We start from the raw sequence: 23,535 nt of genomic DNA, 5'->3' as shown, positions 1-23,535 counted from the left end.
GTTAATATATGGAAACTAGTAGGTGGACCTTGCGAAATGATATATGTCTTAGCATTATATGATGAATAGTTAAGCTGAAATCTAGTGTGTGATGCCGCAGTGGATTAATTAACGACTTATATAATAAGGTTACTAACTAGATTATGGCCTTGAAATGGGTGAATAAATAATAGTGTAAGTAACTTTTAGATTTTCCTTATTTGATGTTTAGTAAACTATAAGATTTGTAAATTAGTACTTTATTGATTTGGCGATTATCTAATATTGACTAGACTTGGAGTTCATCAAGAAAATAGAGAAGAAGTGGCTATATATCTATGTCATGGTTCTATCCGTTTGGTTTTATATAAATACAGTTTTGATGATGATTGTAGAGCTCGGTAAGGGGCTATGGTGGAAATGTGGACCGGTAGTTTTGGGAAAGTTACTGTGTAAATGTGCCTTGATATATTGATGGTTTGATCTTTTGGTGTACTCTCTAGTGGTGTGGGATGCTGTGGTGAGTTCTTGTATTGTATTCTTTTGGTGTACTCTCCGGTGGTATGGGACGCTGTGACGAGTTCTTTGTTGTGTTGTTTTGTGTGTACTTTCCAGCGGTATGGGACGTCATGGTAAGTTTTTGTACTTTATATTCTAGTGCTGGTTGGTGTTGATTACAATAAATACTCTGGTGGTATGGGACGCTGTGTCGAGTTCTTTGTTGTGTTCTTTTGTGTGTACTTCCCAGCGGTATGGGACGTCATGGTAAGTTCTTGTACTTTATATTCTAGTGTTGGTTGGTGTCGATTACAATAAATACATGGTTGTTATTATATATTTATATGGCTTTAGGCTTCCAAAATGATTACTCATGTTGTATATAAAAGTTATGGTATATGCGGATATGGAATGTTATACAATTGATATAGTTGATTAGTTATTTATATTGTTATATTGAAGAAGATTCAGGTTCGATCCTATACCTTGACTCTAAGTTATTGTCTTACTTTGTATCGTCTTTATATTATAATTTAGTTTAGTCAGCCGGTGATGCCTACTGAGTACACTTGTTTTGGTACTCATACTATACTTTTATACCTTTTTGGTGTTGACCCGAGTTCTAGTTTCAGCTGTTGAGCCAAGATTGTTCTATATTAATCATCAGGAGATCGGGTGAGCTCTTAGAGTTTGAGCTTCTCTCTTTCCCATCTATTTTTACATATCTTTAATATCTGAGACAGTTGTATAAGACTATTTAAGTTTATCAGACTTTGAGTTGTAAATTCCTATTATTGAGTTGAGAGTTGCTCTTGTACTAATACTGTTAGGTCATGGGATTGGTATTGAATATCATTTTTATTAGTCATGGAATATTGTTGTTATATTCTATTGACTTTACTCTTTAATAAATGGTTTGGACGCGTGCTTTAATGGTACGTAAGACGGCCCTCGAGACCTAGCATCATGATGTACCCCTAGTTAGGGATCCGTATGGGCCTCCCTAGAACCCCATTCATGCACCTGAGCTAGAGACTCCTCCAACTTAGCCAACGGTGGGCTAGGGACCAACCTAGGCTCCATTGGGATTCAACCCCTCTTCTTTGCTTAGAGATACTTTGGTTCTGCCGTTGGGTAATGTTAATAGTTCACAGACTACAAGGACAGGAGTACAACCTATAACTATAGCTCCTAGAGTTGAGGTTCCTCCTATTCTGGCAGTTGTTCAGCTAGTTGTGACCCAACCCGCTATGTCGGTTGAGGAGCAAAAATACTGGGAAGATTCTTGAGGTTGGCTCCACCTAGGTTTTCTAGTTCTCTTGGAAATTATGAATTTGAGTTTCTGACTGCTTCTGAGGATAGGCTTTATGGATTAGGCCTTGTTGATAGCCATAGTGTGGATTACCCCATATTTCAGTTAGACTTGTCTTCTTGACACTACTGGAAGGCTTTTGTAAGTTCTAGACTAGTTGGATATTCCCCTCGCTCTTAGATTCAGTTCTTTGAGATGTTCTTGGAGAAGTTTATGCCACACAGCCTTAGAGATCATTTAAGAGATTAGTTTTCTAGATTAGAGTAGGGTTCTATGACAGTCGCTGAGTATGAGGTTTCTTTCTGTAAGTTGGCTAGGAATACAAATTTTATCATAGATACTGAGTATGGGAGAGTTTTCTGCTTTGTTAGGATTAAAAATTCCTATTCTAATGGCTACTCAGAGTTTGGTCGCAATGGGTAGGACATTTGATGAGGTTGCTGATTATGCTAGAGTGATAGAGCACATGCATTATGAGGGATATGATAAGAGGCCAAAGAATCAAGGAAGAATTAGAGGGAGCTGTGGTAGTTACCGATTTAGGAGTGGTATTTCTTATGTTGGACATCTTTTGTGCTCATTTTTTTATCCTCAAAGTTAGACTAGTCGACTAGTTTATTGCTAGTGGTCTCCTGTAAGGGGGTGATAAGTATTTTAGAGGTTCTTCTATAGGCCAAGATAGGCGTGGTAGCTATCCCGGATAAGCCAGATTGGAGAGTTTTGGTTCTTCTCGTGAGTCTTGTTTTACTTGTGGGCTTCCTGGTCATTTCTCTAGGAAGTGCCCTAGTCATGGGGCGATGGTTATATCAACCCAGGTAGCTACTCCTATTAGGGCAGTTCATCCCTTAGGTAAAAGTGGTTTGCGAGGTCGTAGGGGTGGTTATCAGGGTGCTCGAGCTGGTACTCAGGCAGGTAGGACAGGAGGTCAGTTAGGTGCCCAGCCAAGTGGTGGGCGTGGTCAGTTGGATGCATTACTTGCTAGACCCTAGTCAAAGAATTTGGATGCTGTTTTTATAGGTGTGATTTTGATATACTGCAGGTCGGCTCTTGCTTTATTTGATCCTGGATTCACTTATTCTTATATATCTACTTATTATGCACCACAGTTGGACTTGACTAGTGATTTTTATCTGTGCCATTGAACATATCTACTCTTGTGGGTGATTCTTTAGTAGTGGATCAATTATTCAGATCATGTGTGGTGACAATTAGTGATGTTGATACTTATGTTGATCTTATTATTCTAGATATGCTGGATTTTGATGTGATTCTGGGCATGGACTGGTTATCCCACTATTATGTAGTCATGGATTATTTTGCCAATACCGTTACCTTATCCATGCTCGACGTACCCCTAGTCATGTGGTAGGGAATAGTTTGCCGCGAGCTGATAGGGATTATTTGTTAAGATTATTCTAAAAGGCTTCTATCGAGGGGTTGTAAGTCTTATCGCACCTACGTATGTGATACCTATGTAGAGAGTTCGATGCTTGACTCTTTTACTGTTGTGTATGAGTTTCTTGATGTGTTCCCTATCGATATGTCTAGTATTCCCCCTGATCGTAAGATTGATTTTGTTATTGACCTTTATCCTGTCACCCAACCTATTTCTATGTCACCTTACCATATGGCTTCTGCTGAGCTTAAAAAGTTAAATTCCCAGCTCTAGGATCTTCTTGGTAAGGGTTTTATAAGACCGAGTGTGTCCCCATGGGGAGCTCCTATTTTTTTTATGAATAAGAAGGATGGTTCGATGTGTATGTGTATTGATTATAGGCATCTTAACAAGGTAAATAAGAAGAACCGTTATCATGTGCCCCATATTAATGATTTGTTTAACTAGCTTCAAGGTGCAACCTTGTTTTCTATGATAGATTTGAAGTTCAGTTATCACCAGTTGAGGATTCGGGCTGAGGATATCCCAAAGACAGCCTTTAGGACCAGTTATGGTCACTATGAGTTTTTGGTGATGTCTTTTGGGCTGACTAATACCCCAGCCGCATTTATGGACTTGATGAATCGCGTGTTTAGACCTTATCTAGATTCCTTTGATATTATGTTCATCGATGATATTTTTGTGTACTCTAGGAGTTGTGTTAAGCATGCACAATATTTGAGGGTTGTGCTCTAGGTTTTTTGTAAGCATGTGCTTTTTACCAAGTTCTCCAAGTGTGAGTTTTGGCTTGATTCATGTCATTTCTTAGACATGTGGTGTCTAAGGCGGGTATTATGGTAGACCCGACTAAGATTTCAGCAATTCATGATTTGACTAGGACAACGTCTCCGACTGAGGTTCACAATTTTATTGGCTTGGCTGGTGATTATAGGCATTTTGTTGAGAGCTTTGCTACCATTTAAGCCTCTATGAATAGATTGACCCAGAAGGAAGTTCCCGTTCGATGGTCTGAGGAGTGTGAGTTGAGCTTTGGAATGCTTAAGGATTGTCTTACTTCATCCCAAGTGTTAGCTTTTCCTGTTGTGGGCGAGGGATTCACAACATTTTGTAATGGATATGGTGTTGTTCTTGGATGGGTTTTGATGTAGCAGGGTTGTGTCATTGCTTATGCTTCTAGACAACTTAAGGTTCATGGGAACTACTACCCCACTCGTGATTTAGAATTGATGGCGGTAGTTTTTGCACTCAAGATTTGGAGGCATTACTTGTATGGTGTGCATTGTGAGATTTTGGCCGATCATCGTAGTCTTCAGTATCTTATAAGCCAACGAGAGCTTAATGTTTGCCGGCGTAGATGGATGGAGTTGCAAAAGGACTAAGATATTTCTATCTTGTTTCATCAGCATAAGGAGAATATAGTAGCTGATGCCTTTAGTCGTAAGGAAGTGAGTATATGTAGTTTGGCATGTATATCAGTTTCTCAGAGTCCCTTGGCACGAGAAATCCAGTCCTTAGCCAATCTAATGGCTCGCCTCGATATTTCTGATCCTATGAGGATTTTGGCTTGTTTTGAAATAATGTCCTCCCTATTTGAGAAGATTCGTGATCATCAGTTAAAAGATAGTAAGTTGTGCCTTCTCCATGATCAGGCAGTGAGTGGTGAGTCTGGGACACACCATAAATTTTGAGGGTAACTTGAGGTTTCAGGGTCGTATTTATGTTCTCTGCCTTAATGATTTGATTCAGTCAATTCTGTATGAGGCTCACAACTCTAGATATTCTATTCATCTCGGTATGAACAAGATGTATAGATATTTAAGGAAACTTTATTGTGGGACGGTATGAAAAGAGATATGGTAGACTTTGTACCTCGTTGCCTATGTTGCCAGTAGGTTAAGGCAGAGCATCAGTATCCAGGTAGATTGACTCAGAGATTGCCCATTTTCTAGTGGAAATGGGAAAGGATTACCATGGACTTCATTCGTGATTTGCCTTGTACTTTCCATTGTCATGGCGATATTTGGGTTATTGGGGATCATTTGACCAAGTCAACATATTTTATTCCTATTCAGATGACCTTTAGTGCTGAGAGATTAGCCTAGATTTATGTCCGGGAGATAGTTGGTTTACATGGGGTCCCGGTGTCTATCATATAAGACCATGGTTTTGTGTTTACTTTGCTATGTTGGAGAGAATTTCAAGAGGAGTTAGGTACTCGAGTTGATTTGATTATAGCTTTTCATCCGCAGATGATGGTCAATCTGAACAGACTATTCAGGGGCCTAAGAATATGCTCCAAGCCTGTGTTATGTATTTTAGTGGTCAGTGGGATCAACACTTAGCATTGATATAGTTTTCCTACAATAATAGTTTTCATTCGTGTATTGATATGGTACTTTATGTGGCTTTGTACGGTAGGAGGTACCGTTCTCCTATAAGATGGTTAGACCCTATAGTACAAATTTACTTCGCTACTCAATGGATAGAGTCAGGACAATTCAGGATAGGCTGTAAGCAACCTAGAGTAGGCAGAAGGCCTATGCCGATCGTAGGCTTTGTACCTTGATATTTAGAGTTGGTGACCGTGTGTTCCTTTGTGTTTTACCTATGAGAGTTATGATGAGATTTAGGAGGAAAGGTAAGCTTAGCCCTCTCTATATTGGTCCTTTTGAGATTCTTCGTGTAGTTAGCGAGGTATCTTATGAGTTGGCTTTACCTTCAGACTTTGCTGCTGTTCATCCATTTTTTCATGTCTCTATGTTGTGAAAGTATATTCATGATCCTTCTCATGTGCTTTGATTGGAATCAGTCCAGTTAGACGATCAGTTGACATATATGGAGGAGCCCATGTTAATTTAGGCTAGTAATGTGAGGCGACTGCGTACTAGGGAGATATCGGTAGTCAAGTTTTAGCGGAGACATCGCCCAGTAGAGGAGGCTACTTGGGAGATCGAGAGTGAGATGCGGGCCCATTATACTTGTTTGAGAGTTTAAGTATTTTCTTATCTTTAGCTTTTAGAGACAAAAGTTCCTTAGTAGTGGATGTTGTAATGACCCTTTAGGTCATTTTTCGCATTCTTGGTTAGTTTTGTCGATAGAGCTTCTCCATAGCCGCCCCAAGTCACTAGTGACTTGCTGGAACTGATAGATCAATTACCTGGCTGTTCGTTTTGTTCCTTGAACCACTGTCTTAATTTGAAGTCTTTATTGGTCCTAATTGACCACCAAAGAAAAACCTTGGTAACACTGCCTCGTATGCAGAATCTGACTTCGCCAATACGTCTGAAATATTAAAAACTATGGGGTTAAATATCTTGTTTGTTCAAAACAGACCCCGAATGCATCTCGAGGCATTGGCCAAAACTCAGAACCAAGTTCCAAGCTTTAACCATGCCTTATGTTGATCGAGATGTCGTGATCACGATGGCTAAGGCACGATTGTGGTGCCACAATCGTGGGTAGGCGGTTGGTGTGACTGAAGGTCTGTCTTAGATGAGCTTTTGGCTATTTTGTGCCTCCCCTTTAAGATTCAAACCCTAATAGAGTGTAAAATATCGAAAGTGAGTCTTGTCGGTTTGATTGGATGCTTGAACAACTTGTGAAATCGAATCTTGCTACAAATTTAAGTTATGGTTCCTTTTAGTTTGGTATTAGTTACTTGAAATTTTGACAAAAACCCCTATGGGCTTGAGACTTAGATTAAGCCCCAATTTTGATTGATTTACTCAAATTAGTTGAGGGTTATAAATCCTTAATGTTATGTGAGTAACGGGTTGGTCTCAGAAACTCATTTTTCAAAGGTGGAATCTTCTTGGGGTTTTGATGTTATTTTAAACCCATGGCACAATGGTGACATAATGGATATTATTATTCTTATTGTAATGCTTAGATTGTATTGTTGATAGCTTGGCTCGTGCAAGAGGAAGCTTCAAGCGAAGGAAATGCAAAGCTTATTGATCCGTGAATTGCTTGGGCTCAAGGTAGGTTAGGCTTACTCGTAGTTAGGTTGAGCTTGGTTATAATATATTATTGATATCATGTGAGATTGGATGGCATTTTTAGATGATAAATGATTGAATGATGATTCTTGGGATTAGTTGATTCTCATAGGTTGCTAAACTTGTATAAGTATGATTGTTGACCTCTAGCTTAGAACCTTGGATAGTTCTACATAGAGTCTCATAAATAGTATGAGAACACTTTAGTTGCTCTACTAGATAAAAATGATGTTGTTTAATGACCTTAAGAGTATGATGACCTAGTTGTTTTTTAATTTTGAAATGGCATTAGTGTTAGGTTGACTTCGAAAGAATTCTTGAAGAAGATTTCTCCGATAGACTTAGGAAGGATTAATAAGCCCTTATGGTGTGAGTTAGATAACCTAGCCTAAATCTGAGTAGAAGTTAGTCTTGTAGAAGTGACTTTAGTATTAATGGGAGTTAGAAGTGGGACTTGACCCACCTTAAGTATGAACTATGTAACTCCTAGATAACATAGATACTTTATGAGTGACAAAATTATGTTAATTAGATTACAAGGGTGAAACTCGGTTATCGGTTTATGAAAAAGGTCGTTGGTTGGAAAATGTGTATACTTTATTGGTTGTCTTATTTCCATGTTATGGATAGCCATGGAATTACGATAATTGTGTATATCATCTAGATACTAATGCTTATGCTACTACTCATATTTCATGATGGTGAATAATAATAAAGTATGATGGTTTATGTATCTTACATCTCTGTTATTCTATTATTGTCAACTTGTGTATGTTTATTGATTTGGGTCATATATGAGTGTGTGTGTTGTCTTGGGAAATATTGTTGATCTATGATGATGCCCGGTGAATCCGGAGAAAATATTAATATTGTGATGATGCCCGTGAATTAGGAGGAAATACTGATACTTTGATGATTCTTGGTGATTTCAGAGGAAATATTGATATTATTATGATGCCTGGTTAATTTTGAGGAAATATTGATACTATGATGATGTCTGGTGAATCCGAAGAAAATATTGCTACTATGATTTTGCCAGATGAATCTAAAGAAAATATTGATATTATGATGATATTCGATGAATTTGGAGGAAATATTGTTATTATGATGATGTCCGGTTAATTCGGAGAAAATATTGATGTTATGAAGATACTCGATGAATCTGAAAGAGATAATGATGTTATGATGATACCCGGCGAATTCAGAAGAGTTGATGATGTTATGATGCCGTGTAGGGCAACTTTATATAAATGCATGTGTATTTATATGAGGTTATTCCATGTGTGGCTAACCGTTGATGTGCCCGAGACATGTTGTCTTCCTTGGTAATTGATAGTTATTCTTTGTCACTAATCATTAGCAAAGAGGTATGGCCCATATTGATGCTAATTAGTAACTAGAAGTGGATTATGACAAGTATTGGGTTAAGGCTTATTGATATGTGTAATATTGTGTAGAACCTAGGGCTCACCTAGTAAATCTACTTGGCTTGAATTAATATTTAAATTATGGAATTTCTCCTAGTAAAGTAGCTTGTGTGACAACTAGTTGTTTCTAATAAATGGCTATGTCTTGTGGGCTATAAACTTAGTAAACTAGTTGGTGGACCTTGCTTGGTTAAAGTATGGAAACTAGTCTTTAAGGTTATAATATGCCTAATGATATAAGCCTTAGCATTGTATGATGAATTGTTAAGTTGACATCAAGTATGTGATTTGTGGTGGATTAATTAACGACATATACAATAAGGTTACTAACAAGATAATGGCCTTAGGATAGGTGAATAAATACTAGTGTAAGTAATTTGTAGCTTTTCCTTATTTGATGTCTAGTAAACTATTAGACTTGTAAACTAGTGCTTTATGGATTTGGAGATTAGCTAATATAGACTAGACTTGGAGTTCATCAATAAAATAGAGAAGATGTGACTATATATTCATGGCATGGTGATATCAATTTTGTTGTATATAAATGCGGTTTTGAGGATGATTGTAAACCTTGGTAAGAGGCCATGGTGGAAATATGGACCCGCGATTTTGGGTAAGTGATTAAGTAACTGTGCCTTGATATATTGATGTTTTGATCTTTTGGTGTAGTCTCCGGTGGTATAGGATGCCATGATGAGTTCTTTTATTGTATTCTATTGGTGTACTCTCCAGTGGTATGGGTTGCCGTGACGAGTTCTTTGTTTTTCTCTTTTGTATGTACTTCTCGGTGGTATGGGACATCATGGTAAGTTCTTTTGCTTTATATTATAGTGTTAGTAGGTGTTGATTAGGATAAATACATGGTTGTTATTATTTATTTATGTGGCTTTACACTTCCCAAATAATTACTCATGTTGTACAAAAGTTATGGTATATGCGGATAAGGAATTTCGTACTATTGATATAGTTGATTATTTATTTATACAGTGATATGAAAAAGATTTAGGTTCGATCCTATACCTTGACTTTAAGTTATTGTCTTACTTTATATCATCTTTATATTATAATTTACCTCAGTCAGCCTATGATGCATACTGAGTACCTATGGTTTGGTACTCTTACTACACTTCTGTACCTTTTTGGTGCAGACCCAAGTTCTAGTTGCCGTCGTTGAACTGAGATTGTGCCATATTGATTATTAGAAGATAGGGTGAGCTATTGAAGTTCGAGTTTCCCTTTTCCCCCTCTATCTTTACTTATCTTTTGTATTCGAGATAGTTGTATAAAACTATTTAAGTTTATCAAACTTTGAGTTATAAATTTCTATCACCGAGTTTAGAGTTGCTCTTGTACTAATACTGTTAGGTCATGGGATTGGTATTAAATATCATTTTCCTTAGTCATGGAATGTTGTTGTTATAATGTGTTGTTATAATGTTGTTGTTACGATGTTGTCTTACCTACCAGTGGGGTGTGGTAGTTATCATCATGGCTCGAAAATTGGGTCATGATAGTATGGTATCTATTGGTAGTAAAGAAACTGTGGTGGATCTATTTGAATTAGATATGGTGGATTTTGATGTCATTTTGGGATGGATTGGTTGCACTCGTGTCATGCATCTCTAGACTGTCAGACTCATAAGTTTGTCTTTAATTTCCCTAATGAGCCAGTTATTGAGTGGGAGTATGGTTCCCCAACTCCTAAGGAGAAGTTCATATTATATCTAAGAGGATCCTTCTTTGCATTCTATACCGGTGGTGAATAAATTTCTTGAGGTCTTCCCAGATGACCTTCCTGGTGTTTTTTCTGATAGGGAGATTGATTTTGGGATTGATCATATTCTAGGCACTCGTCAAATTACTATTCCCCCTTATAGAATGGCTCCAACTGAGTTGAAGGAGATTAAGGAGAAATTAAAGGATATTTTAGATAAGCATTTCTTCCATCCTAGTATATCCTAGTAGGGTGAACTTGTGTTAATCATGCGTAAGAAGGATAGTTCCCTCGGGATGTACACTGATTACCGATAGTTGAATAAGGTGGTGGTAAAGAATAAGTACCCTCTTCCAAGGGTAGATGACTTAGTTGATCAGTTGCAGGGTGCTAAGTTTTTCTTCAAGATCGATCTTCAATTCGTGTATCATCAGTTAAAGATTAGGGAGGAGGATATCCCTAAGACATCCTTTCATACCCAGTATGGGCACTTTGAGTTTCTTGTTATGTCTTTCGGGTTAACTAATGCCCCATCGATATTTATGGATTTCATTAATAGGGTCTTTCATCAGTTTTTGGATTTTTTTTGTCATTATGTTCATAGATGATATTCTGGTGTACTCTAAGAGTGAGGTGGATCATGTCAATCACCTTCGTATAGTGTTGCAGATCTTGTAGGAGCAGCAGTTGTATGCCAAGTTTTTAAAATGTGAATTTTTGGTGAATGCTGTCACTTTTTTAGGTCATATCATTCTAGTGAGGGGGTCATAGTGGATCCACAGAAAGTTGCAATGGTGAAGAAGTGGCCTAGACCCACGACTCCAACCGATATTCGGAGTTTCATTGGTTTAGCTAGCTACTATAGGAGTTTTGTTGAGAGATTTTCTTCTATAGATCCCCCGATGACTAATTTGACTCTGAAGAAGGTAAAGTTCTTGTGGTCTGTTACTTGTGAGGGTTGTTTCAAAAAGTTGAAGGATAAGCTAACTTCGACTCCAATTTTGACTTTACCTTAAGGCACTGATGGGTTTGTTGTATATTGTGATGCTTCTCGTATGGGGCGTGGTTGCATTTTGATGCAACATGGTAAGGTGATAGCTTATGAATCTATGAAGTTGAAGGTGTATAAGAGGAATTATCCAACCCATGATTTGGAATTGTTAGTGGTGTTGTTCGCATTGAAAATTTAGCATCACTATTTGTATGAAGTGCATATGGATATTTTTTCTTATTATAAAAGCTTGCAGTATGTGTTTACTCAGACAAAGGAGATGGCTTGAGCTACTTAAGAATTATGGCAAGAGTCTTCACTACTATCCAAGTAAAGCTAATGTGGTTGTTGATGTTCTTAGCAAGTTATCCCTGGGGAGTCTAGCTCATGTAGATAAGGAGAAGTGGGAATTGGTGAAGGACATTCACCGTTTGGCTAACCTTGGAGTTTGATTCTTAGACTCTGAGGATGGTGGTGTGTTCATTAGAAAGTAGTTCGATCATTTCTTGGAGCAGAAATTATGAGAAACAAGCATTAGATCATGTGTTGATGAGGATCAAGGGTGATGTTGGTGGGCAGAAGGGTTGGCCTTTGATATTAGTGGTGATGGTACTTTGCGGTACCAAGGGATATTATGTGTTTTCGACATCGATTGTTTCCAAGAAAGGATCTTGTCTACGGCGTATGAGTCACACTATGTTGTTTATCTTGGTTTGATAAAAATGTATCATGAACTCAGGGAGATGTATTGGTGGAACAATATAAAGGGGGATATGGAAATTTTTTTGGCCAAGTGCATGATGTCTCAACAAGTAAAGGTTGAGCACATGAGGCCCGAAGGTTTGTATCAAGAAATTAAATTTCCAGAGTGGAAGTGGGAAATGATCAACATAGATTTTGTTACCAGTTTTCCCAGGTCTTGAAATTAATTTAATTTGGTTTGGGTCATCATGGATGGGATGACGAAGTCAACTCACTTTTTGCAAGAGAGGAGTAACTTCTCTGTTGAGGATTATGCAAGGTTGTATCTCCATGAGATTGTGAAGTTGCATGGGGTACCTTTTTCCATCATCTTAGATCATGGTATGCAATTTTTATCTCACTTTTGGCAGTCTTTTCAAAAAGGGTTGGGGACTTAGGTTAGTTTGAGTAATGCTTTTCACCGACTGTCAGATGTGCACACAGAGAGAAATATTTAGACATTAGAGGATATGCTTCGTGCTTGCATGATTGAATATGGTGGTAGTTGGGTTGAACACTTACCTCTTCTATAATTTGCTTACAATAATTGCAACCACTCTAGCATTGGGATGGCTCCATTTGAAGAGTTGTATAGTAGAATATATAGGTCTCCTATTGGGTGATTTGAGCTTGGTGAGACAAATATGTTTGGCCTGGACTTGGTCCACCAGGCTATAGAATAGGTGAAGGTGATTCAGGCTAGGTTTAATGCTTTACAAAGTCACCAAAATCCTATGCGGATGGGAGGCGAAGGTATTTAGAGATTGAGATTGGGGATAGGGTGTTCCTTAAAGTGTCTCCCATGAAGAGGGTGATGCAGTTTAGGATGAAGGGAAAGCTTAGTCCCAAATATGTAGGTCCTTATGTGATTTTTAGGAAGGTTGGCAATGTTGCATATAAGTTAGAATTGCCTTCTAGTTTAAACTCTATTCACTTGATATTCCATGTCTTTATGTCGAGTAAGTGTATTGGTGATCTATCGCAAATTGCGCCTATCAAGGATATTGGTATTTTGGATTCCCTATCTTATAAAGAGATCCCAGTTGCAATCTTAGATCGTCAGGTTCGTTGGTTTCAAACCAAGCATGTAGCCTCGGTAAATTTTCTATGGAGGAACCACAAGGTGGAAGAGGCTACATGGGAAGCTGAAGAGGACATAAAGTCCAAGTATCTGTTCTTATTTTCTACTTCAAAAATTTATGCGGAAGGTATGTGTCATTCATCATATTTTTGTTTTCTAACTTAATTAAAGAAAAGATTGATTTCCTTGCATCATTATTTTCTAGCTTAGTTAAAAGTCAGGGTAGAGGTATTGTGGGGTAAATAATGCTTGTAATACCTTGTTCCATCATTTGAGGATGAATGAGCCAAGTGGGGGAAAATTGAAATACCCTGGGTTTTGGTCCTTGGAGATTTTCTGTGCTTTTAGATCACTGTTCTTGATACGACTCACCATACTAGTCATATGGTGTTGGTAAAGATCTGGTGACCCATCTCATAAGGTGTCCAGTGTATTGTGGTCAAGTTTCTTCTGTGGTTACGACTTTATAGTGATGATTCGTATGTTTAAGTAACGAGAGGTAAAGTCCAATCATACGTTGTCTAGTGTCCAACCTCTTTTATACTGTCTTGGATATGACTTATAGGTACTAGGAGAAAGGTATGGGTATGAGTGGGGCAAGAGGAGTCATATGGTGGACAGTATATGGATGTCTAACCTTCTGTTCTGGGTACGACTGGATGGTACCACTTGTATGATGTGGGGGTGAGTGGAGGGATTCAACTGTTCCCACCTGTGGGAATTTTTACAGTTTAAATTGGGGGTATTCTGGACATTTCCCCTCTTAACTTCTTTTGACCCCATGACTTAACACTCTTGGGACTTTATTAACCTACTATTCCCAAATCTAACATTCTAAAATCTCTCTCAAAACTCTTAGTTCTAGGAAAGTCTAGGTTTTTTTCAAGGTGGTCAATTAAGGCTTTCAAGGGTGGTTTCTATCCATCTTTCTTGGTAGCTAAGGCATATTAATCCTCTGTCATTTTTAGTTCGAACTAAAAGCGTGTTTTACTTAATGGTTTTATGGCATTATTATGGGTTTGTGTTGGTACTGATTCAGTCTTAGTCTATTTTAAGTAATTTAAAAGCATGTGGAGTGAATATGATTCTCTTGTTCCACATCCTAGTTGTGAATGTCTTAAATCAAAGGAGTATGTAGATTATTTGTATGCGTTGAGATTGTTGCAATTTCTCAGTAGATTAAATGAGTCCTATGATCAGGCCATAGATAAAGCCTGATGTCGTGACTGGTATGTTGAAACACTTTTCCCATGATGTTTATTGTTTTCTTGATCTTGGGTCCATTCTATCTTATGTGACCCCTTTTATGGCTGTGCATTTTGGTTTTGGTCCCATTTTTATTTTAGACCCTTTTTCTATTTCTACCTCGGTACGTGACTCTGTGATTTCTAGAATAGTCTATGGGGTTGTATGTGTAATGACTCTTCAGGTCATTTTCTGTGTTCTTGCTTATTTTTGTCGATAGAGCTTCGCCATATCTGCCTAAGTCATTAGTGACTCGCCAAAACCGATAGATTGGTTACCAAGTGGTTTGTTTGGTTCCTTGAACAACTTTCTCAATTTAAAGTCTTCGGTGATCTTAATTGAACATGAGACAAAAACCTTTGTAAAACAACATCGTATGCAAAATCCGACATTGCTAATGCATCCGAAACGTCGAAAACTATGGGGTTACATATTTTGTTTCTTCGAAACAGACCCCGGATGCATCTCGAGGCATTGGTCGAAGCTCGAAACCATGTTCCAAGCTTTAGCCATGCCTTGTGTTGATCAAGATACCGCGACCGCAATGGCTAAGGTGCTACCGTAGTACTGCAACCACGGCTAGGCAGGTGGTGCGACCGCGATACCTGAGGTTAAGCCTATTTAAGGGCTGTCTTGGATGAGAGTTTGCCCATTTTTTGCCTACCCCTTAAGTTCAAAACCCTAATAGAGTGACTAAATTACATTATATAGATTACAAGGGTTAAACCCGGTTATCGGTTTATGAATAAGGTCAATGGTTGGAAAATATGTATACTTGATTGGTTATCTTATTGTCATGTTATGGATAGCCATGGAAAGATATAATTGTGTATATCATCTAGATACTCATGCTTATGCTCCTACTCATATATCATGATGATAACTAGTAATAAAGTATGATGGTTTATGTATCTTACATCTCTATTACTCTATTATTGTGAACTTATGTATGTTTATTGATTTAGGCCGCATACGTGTGTATGTTGTTGTCTTGGAAAATATTGTTGATCTATGATGATCCCTAGTGAATCCGGAGGAAATATTGATATTATGATGACGCCCGATGAATTCGGAGGAAATATTGATACTATGATAATACCCAATGAATCTGGAGGAAATATTGATATTATGATGATGCCCGGTGAATATGGAGGAAATATTGATACTATGATGATGCCCGATGAATATGGAGGAAATATTTCTACTAAGATGATTCCCGGTGAATTTGGAGAAAATATTGATGTTATGATGCCCAGTGAATTTGGAGCAAATATTGATATTATAATGATGCCCAGTAAATCCGAAGGAAATGTTGATGTTAAGATGAAACCCGGTGAATCCCAAATAGGTAATAATGTTATGATGATACCCGGTGAATCCAAAAAAGGTAATGATGTTATGATTCTGTGTGGGGCAACTTTATATAAGTGCATGTCTATATATGTGAGGTTACGCCGTGTGTGGCTAGCTGTTGATGTACTCAAAACATGATGTCTTGCTTGGTAATTGATACTCATTCTTTGTCACTAATCACTAGTTAAGAGGTATGACCCATATTGATGGTAATTAGTAACTCTAAATGCATTATGCCAAGTATTGGGTTAAGGCTTATTGATATGTGTAATCTTGTGTAGAACCTAGGGCTTACCTTATAAATCTACTTGGCTTGAATTTATGGTTGATTATGAAATTTCGCCTAGTAAAGTGGCCTATGTGACAATTAGTTATTTCTAATAAATGGCTATGTCTTGTGGGCTAGAAACTTAGTAAACTTGTAGGTAGACCTTGCATGGTTAATTTATGGAAACTAGTCTTTAAAGTTATAATATGCCTAATTATATAGGTCCTAGCATTGTATTACTTGGGTGTTGAGTTCTTGTGTTGTATTACTTCGGTGTACTCTTCGGTAGTATGGGACGCCGTGATGATTTCCTAATTGTGTTCTTTTGTGTGTTCTTACCTTCGGTATGGGACGTCGTGGTAAGTTCATGTGCTTTATATTCTAGTGTTGGTTGGTGTTGATTACAATAAATACATGGTTGTTATTGTATATTTATATGGCTTTACGCTTTCGAAATGATTACTCATATTGTATGAAAGTTATGGTATATGCGGATATGGAATGTCATACATCTGATATAGTTGATTAGTTATTTATACAGTGATATTGAAGAAGATTCAGGTTCGATCCTATACCTTGACTTAAAGTTATTGTCTTACTTTATTTCGTCTTTATATTATAATTTAGCTTAGTCAGCCGATGATGCCTACTAAGTACCCATGTTTTGATTCTCATACTACACTTCTGTACCTTTTTAGTGCACACCCAAGTTCTAGTTGCCGTTGTTAACCCGAGATCGTGCTGTATTAATCCTTAGGAGATAGGGTGAGATCTTGGAGTTCGATCATTCCTCTTTTCCCTTTATTTTTACTTGTCTTTTGTATTCGAGATAGTTGTATAAGACTATTTAAGTTTATCAAACTTTGATTTTTAAATTCCTATTGTCGAGTTTAGAGTTGCTCTTGTACTAATATTGTTAGGTCATGCGATTGTTATTGAATATCGTTTGTCTTAGTCGTGGAATATTGTTGTAATATTGTGTTTCTACATAGGGTCTGTGTTGTAAGTTTCTACCAATGTAACCCATTGCATTAGCTCCAAGTTATAGTGTTAGCTTACATACCGGTGGGTTGTGGCAGGTTCCATCATGACTCGAAAGTCGGGTCGTGATAAATTGGTATCAGAGCCAAGTTTCATGGATATCAATTGTACAACAGCAAGTGTCTGATAGAGTCCTGTAGATTGGAACGTTGACGTTCGTTTCCTATCTTGGAGAGGCTATAGGATATTCATACGAGTCTTTCACTTCTTTTATTCATATTATGCTAAGAGTCTGATTTGGTTTATAGTATATTATATTGACTTTGCTCTTTCGTAGATGGTTAGGATGCATGCTTCAGTGGTGTATGAGGAGAGTCCTGAGACCCAGTCTCGTGATGTACCCCCAGTTAGGGATTAGGATGGGCCTCTCCCGAACCCATTCATGCACCTAAACCAGAGACTTCTCCACCTTAGCCAATGGTGGGTCAGGGACCAGGCTAGGCTCTACTAGGATTCATCCTCTTTTTCTTTGCTTAAAGATGCTTTGGTTCTGCTGTTGGATATTGTTGATAGTTTACAAACTACTAGGACTGGAGTATAGCCTATAGCTGTAGCTCCTGAAGTTGAGGTTCCTTGTATTCTGGCAGTTGTTCAGCCAGTTGTGACCCAGTCTGTTGAGGAGCAGAAGATACTGGGTAGATTCTTGAGTTGGCTTAACCTAGGTTGTTTGGTGCTCCTGGAGAAAATAAATTTGAGTTTCTGACTGCTTATGAGGATAGGCTTCGTGGATTAGTCCGTTTTGAGATCCGTGGTGTGGATTACACCATATTTCTATTAGACTTGTCTGCTCGACACTAGTGGAAGGCTTTAGTGAGTTATAGACTAGTTGGCTATTCCCCTTTCTCTTAGATTTAGTTCTTCGAGATGTTCTTGGAGAAGTTTATTCCATGCAGCCTTAGAGATTATTTGAGAGATTAGTTTTCTAGATTAGAGTAGGGTTCTATGACAGTCACTGAGTATGAGGCTCGTTTCCATGAGTTAGCTACGCATGCAACTTCTATCTTGGATACTGAGTATGAGAGAGTTTGTTGCTTTGTGAGTGGATTGAAACTTCCTATTCGAATGGCTACTTAGAGTTTGGTCGCTATAGGTAGGACTCCTACTGAGGTTGTTGGTTAGGCTAGAGTAATAGAGGAAATGCATCGTGAGGGATGTGATAAGAGGTCTAACTGTCAGGGAAAAATTAGTTTAAGCCATGGTAGTTCTTGATTTAGGAGTTTTATTTCTTATGCTGGACATCCTCTGCGTTCATCTTTTTATCCTTAGAGTCAAACTAGTCGACTACTTCATTACTAGTGGTCGCCCTAGTAAGGGCGGTGATAAATCTTTGAGAGGTTCCTTTGTGGGCCATGATAGGCATGGTAGTTATGCCAGATCAACTAAATTTATAAGTTTTGGTTCTTCTCATGAGCCTTGTTTTACTTGTTGGCTTCCTGGTCATTTCTCTAGAGAGTTCCCTAGTCATGGGGAAACGGTTATATCATCCCAAAGAGCTACTCCCATTAGGGAAGTTCATCCCTCAAGTAGAGCTGGTTTGCGAGGTCGTAAGAATGGTTATCAGGGTGCTCAAGCTGGTACTCAGAAAGGTAGGATAGGAGGTCGGTTACGTTCCCAACCAGGTGGCGGGCATGGTCAGTTGTATACAATACCTGCTAGCTATGAGGCTAAGAATTCGGATGTTGTAGTCACAGGTGCGATTTTGATATGCCACAAGTCAGCTTGTGCTTTATTTGATCCTGTATCCACTAATTCTTATATATCTACTAATTAAGCACCATAGTTGGACTTGACTAATGAGTTATTATCTGTACCACTACGCGTATCTACTATCGCAGGTGATTTCCTAGTAATAGATCTAGTATTCAGATCATGTGTGGTGACAGTTACTGATGTTAATACTTATGTTGATCTTATTATTCTGGATATGCTAGATTTTGATGTGATTCTTGGCATGGACTGGTTATCCCACTATCATGTAGTCATGGATTATTTTTCCAAGGTTATTACCTTATCCATGCCCAGCGTACCCCTTGTCATATGGCAGGAAGCGGTTAGCTGTGAGCCAACGGGGATTATTTCATATGTTTATCCTATAAGGCTTATATCTAGGGGTTGCAAGTCTTATCTCACCTACGTGTATGATACTTGTGTAGAGAGTTCGACGCTCTAGTCTATTATAGTTGTGTGTGAGTTTCCTAATATGTTCCCTATCGATCTACCTGGTATTCCCCCTGACCGTAAGATTGAGTTTTCTATTGACCTTGAGCCTGACACCCAACCTATTGCTATGATACCTTGCTATATGGCTCTTGCTGAGCTTAAGGAGCTGAATTCCCAGCTTCAGGGGTTTCTTAATAAGGGTTTTATTAGACCGAGTGTGTCCCCATGGGGAGCTCCTATTTTGTTTGGGAAGAAGAAGGATGGTTTGATGCATATGTGTATTGATTATAGTCAGCTTATCAAGGTGACAGTGAAGAAGCATTATCCTTTGCCCCGTATTGATGATTTGTTTGACTAGCTTTAGGACGTAGCCATGTTTTCTAAGATAAATTTGAGGTCCAATTATCACCAGTTGAGGATTCATGCTGAGGATATCCCGAAGACGGCCTTTAGGACCCGTTATGGTCACTATGAGTTTGTGGTGATATCTTTTGGGTTGACTAATTCCCCAATCATGTTTCTGGACTTGATGATTCATGTGTTCAAACCTTATCTAGATTTTTTTGTTATTGTGTTCACCAATAATATTCTTGTGTACTCGAGGAGTAGTGTGGAGCATGCGCAACATTTGAGGGTTGTGCTCTAGATTTTGCGTAAGCACGTGCTTTTTGCCAAGTTCTCCAAGTGTGAGTTTTAGCTTGAGTCAATGTCATTTCTTGGACATGTGGTGTCCAAGGTTGGTATTATGGTAGACCCGGCTAAGATTTCAACAATTCATGATTAGACTAGGACTACGTCTCCAACTGAGGTTCACAGTTTTATTGGCTTAGCAGTTTATTATAGGCATTTTTGTGAGAGCTTTGATACCATTTTATCCCCTATGACTAGATTGATTCGGAAGAAAGTTCCCTTTTGATAGTCCGAGAAATGTGAGTTGAGCTTTGGAAATCTGAAGGATTTTCTTACTTTAGCCAGTGTTATCTCTTCCTATTAAGGGCGAGGGATCCACAATGTTTTATGATGCATATGGTGTTGGTCTTGGATGGGTTTCAATATAGCAGGGTCGTGTCATTGCTTATGCTTCTAGACAGCGTAAGGTTCATGGGCGCAATTAACCCACTCATGATTTAGAGTTGGCGGTGGTAGTTTTCGCACTCAAGATTTAGTAGCATTACTTGTATAGTGTGTTTTGTGAGATTTTCACCTATTATCATAGTCCTCAATATCTTATGATACAGCGAGAGCTTAATGCTTGCCAGTACAGATGGATGCAGTTTCTAAAAGACTATGATATTTCTATCTTAAAATCATTCGGGTAAGGCGAATGTTATGGCTGATGCCTGGAGTTGCAAGACAGTGAGTATGTGTAGTTTGGCTTGTATATCAGTTTCTCTAAGGCCCTTGGCACGGGATATCCAGTCCTTAGCCAATCTAATGGCTCTCCTCGATATTTCAAATCCTGAAAGGATTTTGGCTTATGTTGAAGCGAGGTCCTCCTTATTTGAGCAGATTCATGATCGTCAGTTAGAGGATTGTAAGTTGTGCCTTCTCTGTGATCAGGTAGTAAGTGGTGAGTCTGGGAGATACATCATAGATTTTGAGGGTATCTTGAGGTTTCAGGGTCGTGTTTGTGTTCCCCGCCTTAATGATTTGATTCAGGCAATTCTGCATGAGGATCATAGCTCTAGGTATTTTATTCATCCTAGTATGGTCAAGATGTATAGAGATTTGAGGAAACTTTATTGGTGGGATAGTATGAAGAGAGATGTGGCAGACTTCGTAGTTCGTTGCCTATGTTCCCAGTAGGTTAAGGCTGAGCATCAACGTCCAGGCAGATTAACTCAGAGATTGCCCATTGTTGAGTGGAAATAGGAAAGGATTACATTGGACTTCGTTAGTGGTTGCCTCGTACTTCCCATGGTCATGATGGAATTTGGGTTATTAGGGATCATTTGACCAAGTCGACATATTCCATTCCTATTCAGATGACCTTTAGTGCTGAGATATTAGCCTAGATTTATGTCTGGGAAATAGTTTTTTTGCATGGGGTCCTTGTGTCTATCATGTCATACCATGGTTCTGCGTTTACATTGCGGTTTTGGAGAGCATTTTAGGAGGAGTTAGGTACTTGAGTGGATTTGAGTACAGCTTTTCATCCGCAATGGATAGTCCATCTGAGCGGAGTATTCAGGTGCTTGAGGATATGCTCTGAGCCTGCGTTATGGATTTTGGAGGTTAGTGGGATCAACACTTAGCATTGACAGAGTTTGCCTACAACAATAGTTATCATTCGAGTATTGATACGGCACCTTATGAGGCTTTGTATAGTAGGAGGTGCCCTTCTTCAGTAGGATAGTATGAGACTTCTGAGGTTAAACCCTATGGTACAGATTAGTATTGGGACTCAATGGATAGAGTCAGAGCAATTCAGGATAGGCTGAGAGCAGCTCAGCGTAGGTAGGAGGCCTATGCCGACTGTAGGCTTCATTCCTTAAGATTTGGAGTTGGTGATTATGTGTTCCTTTGTATTTCACCTATGAGAAGTGTGATGAGATTTAGGAGAAAGGGTAAGCTTAGCCCTTGCTACATTGGTCCTTTTAAGATTCTTCATGTAGTTGGTGAGGTAGCCTATGAGTTGGATTTACCTTGAGACTTTTCCACTGTTACCCCAGTTTTTCATGTCTTTATGTTGCGGAAGTATATTCTTGATCTTTCTCATTTGCTTAGATGGGTATCGATCTAGTTAGAAGATCAATTAACCTCTATGGAGGAGCCCATGTTAATTTTGGCTAGTGATGTAAGGCGACTGCGTACTAGGGAGATATTGATACTCAAGGTTTAGTAGAGACACCACCCAATAGAAGAGGCTACTTGGGAGATCGAGAGTGAGATATGGGCCCAGTATACTTACTTGTTCGAGAAATCAAGTATTTTCTTGTCTTTAACTTTTTGGGATAAAAGTTCCTTAGTAGTTGATGTTGAAATGACCTTTTAGGCCATTTACCGCGTTCTTGCTTATTTTCGTCGATAGAGCTTCTCCATATCCAGCCCAAGTCATTAGTGACTTGCTAGAATCGATAGATTAGTAACTTGGCTGTTTGTTTGGTTTCTTGAATCACTTTTTTAATTCAAAGTCTTTATTGGTCCTCATATGCAGAATCCGACTTCGCTAACGCATCTAAAACATTGAGAACTATGGGGTTATATCTTATTTGTTTAAAATAGACCTCAAATGCATCTCAAAGTATTGGCCAAAGCTCAAAACCAAGTTCGAAGCTTCATTCATGCCTTGTGTTGATCGAGATGCCGTGACCGATGGCTAAGGCGTGACTGTGGTACCGCAATAATGGCTAGGTAGGTGTTGCGACTGCGAGACTTGAGGACTGGGAAAGCCTATTTAATGTCTATCTTGGATGAGATTTTGTCCATTTTGTGACTCCCCCTTAATTTCCAAACCCTAATAGAGCATAAAATCTTCAATGTGAGTCTTGTGGGTTGATTAGAAGCTTGAACAACTTGTGAAATCGAATCTTGCTACAAATTTAAGCTATGATTCCTTCTAGCTTGGTATTGGTTACTTGAAATTTTGACAAAAACCCCTAAGGGATTGAGACTTAGATTGATCCCCAATTATGATTACTCAAATTAGTTGAGGGTTATAACTCCCTAATGTCATATGAGTAAAGGGTTGGTCTAGAAAACTCATTTTTCAAAGGTGGAATCCACTTAGGGTTTTGATGTCATTTTGAAACCATGCACAATAGTGACATAATGGGTATTGTTATTCTTATTGTAATGCTTGGTTTGTATTGTTGATAGCTTGGCTCGTAGAAAAGAAAGCTTCAAGAAAGGGAAAGACAAAGCTTGTTGATTCGTGAATTACTTGGGCTCAAGGTAGGTTACGCTTACCCGTAGTTAGATTAAGCTTGGTTGTAAAGTAATTATTGATATCATGTGAGATTGGGTAGGATTTTTAGATGATAAATGGTTGAATAATGATGCTTGGGATTAGTTGATTCTCATAGGTTGCTAAACTTGTAAAAGTATGATTGTTGACCTTTAGCTTAGAACCTTGGATAGTTCTACATAGAGTCTCATATATAGTATGAGAAAACTTTATTTGCTCTATTAGATGAGAATGATCTTGTTTAATGACCTTAATAGTATATTGATCTAGTTGTTGTTTAATTATGAAATGGCCTTGGTGTTGGGTTTACTTAGTAAGAATTCTTGATGAAGATTTCTCCTATTGGCTAAGGAAGGATTGATAAGCCCTTAAGGTGTGACTTAGATAACCTAGCCTGAATCCGAGTAGAAGTTAGTCTTGTAGA

This window comes from Capsicum annuum, chromosome 1, assembly GCF_002878395.1.
Source record: "Capsicum annuum cultivar UCD-10X-F1 chromosome 1, UCD10Xv1.1, whole genome shotgun sequence".
NCBI lineage: Eukaryota > Viridiplantae > Streptophyta > Magnoliopsida > Solanales > Solanaceae > Capsicum > Capsicum annuum.
This window is presented reverse-complemented; position numbering follows the sequence as displayed.